At 41.1% G+C, this 1,765-nt stretch overlaps 1 protein-coding gene across 1 annotated transcript in view; it reads left to right on the top strand.

The window, feature by feature from the left end:
* The window catches only part of LOC107307301 (mitochondrial import receptor subunit TOM40 homolog), a 22,089-nt gene that overhangs the window by 16,627 nt on the left and 3,697 nt on the right, over window positions 1-1,765 (top strand). The window lies entirely within an intron of this gene.

Genomic DNA, 1,765 nt, shown 5'->3' with positions numbered 1-1,765 from the left:
ATTTGGGGCAAATTGGGGGGAAAATGGGGATTTTTGGAGTGAAAAGGGGATTTTGGGGTGAAAAACGGGGATTTTGGGGCATTTTGGGGTGAAAAATGGGGATTTTGGGGCTTTTTGAGGTAAAAAATTGGGATTTTGGAGCTTTTTGGGGTGAAAAATGGGGATTTTGGGCAAATTGGGGGGAAAATGGAGATTTTTGGAGTGAAAAGGGGATTTTGGGGTGAAAAATGGGGATTTTGGGCAAATCGGGGGAAAAAAGGGGATTTTTGGGGTGAAAAATGGGGATTTTGGGGCATTTTGTGGTGGAAAAAGGGAAATTGGGGGTGAAAAATTGGGATTTTTGGGTTGAAAAATGGGGAATTGGGGGCATTTTGGGGTGAAAAATGACAATTTTGGGGCTTTTTGAGGTAAAAAATTGGGATTTTGGGGCTTTTTGGGGTGAAAAATGACGATTTTGGGCAAATTTGGGGGGAAATGGGGATTTTTGGAGTGAAAAGGGGATTTTGGGGTGAAAAATGGGGATTTTGGGTCATCTTGGGGTGAAAAATGAAGATTTTTGGGCTTTTTGAGGTAAAGAATTGGAATTTGGGGGCTTTTTGGGGTGAAAAATGACAATTTTGGGCAAATTTGGGGGAAAATTGAGATTTTTGGAGTGAAAAGGGGATTTTGGGGTGAAAAACGGGGATTTGGGGTTTTTTGGGGTGAAAAATGACAATTTTGGGGCTTTTTGAGGTAAAAAATTGGGATTTTGGGGCTTTTTGGGGTGAAAAATGGGGATTTGGGGGTAAAAATGGGGATTTTTGGGGTGAAAAATGGGGATTTTTGGGGTGAAAAATGATGATTTTGGGCAAATTTGGGGGGAAAATGGGGATTTTTGGAGTGAAAAGGGGATTTTGGGGTGAAAAATGGGGATTTTGGGTTTTTTGGGGTGAAAAATGGGGATTTGGGGGTAAAAATGGGGTTTTTGGGGTGAAAAATGGGGATTTTGTAGAATTTTGGGGTAAAAAATGGAATTTTGGGGTGAAAAATGGGGATTTTGGGTCTTTTTTGGGTGTAAATGTGGCTTTTGGGGTGAAAAAATGGGATTTTTGGGGTAAAAAAGGGGAATTTTGGGGTTTTTGGGTGGGAAATAATGGGCTTTTTGGGTTGAAAAATGGGGATTTGGGGGCATTTTGGGGTGAAAAATGACGATTTTGGGGCTTTTTGAGGTAAAAAAGTGGGATTTCGGGGCTTTTTGGGGTGAAAAATGACGATTTTGGGCAAATTGGGGGGAAAATGGGGATTTTTGGAGTGAAAAGGGGATTTTGGGTTGAAAAACGGGGATTTTGGGGCTTTTTAGGTGGAAAAAGGGAAATTGGGGGTGAAAAATGGGGATTTTGGGGTGAAAAATGGGGAATTTGGGGCTTTTTGGGTGGAAAAAGGGAAATTGGGTAAATCTGGGGGAAAATGGGGATTTTTGGAGTGAAAAGGGGATTTTTGGGGTGAAAAATGGGGATTTTGGGGTAAAAATGGGGATTTTTGGGGTGAAAAATGACGATTTTGGGCAAATTTAGGGGGAAAATGGTGATTTTTGGAGTGAAAAGGGGATTTTGGGGTGAAAAATGGGGATTTTGGGGTTTTTTGGGGTGAAAAATGACAATTTTGGGTCTTCTTGGGGTGAAAAATGGGGATTTTGTGGTAAAAATGGGGATTTTTGGGGTGAAAAATGACGATTTTGGGCAAATTGGGGGGAAAATGGTGATTTTTGGAGTGAAAAGGGGATTTT

This window comes from Coturnix japonica, unplaced genomic scaffold (assembly GCF_001577835.2).
Source record: "Coturnix japonica isolate 7356 unplaced genomic scaffold, Coturnix japonica 2.1 chrUnrandom536, whole genome shotgun sequence".
Lineage (NCBI taxonomy): Eukaryota > Metazoa > Chordata > Aves > Galliformes > Phasianidae > Coturnix > Coturnix japonica.
This window is presented reverse-complemented; position numbering and strand designations above follow the sequence as displayed.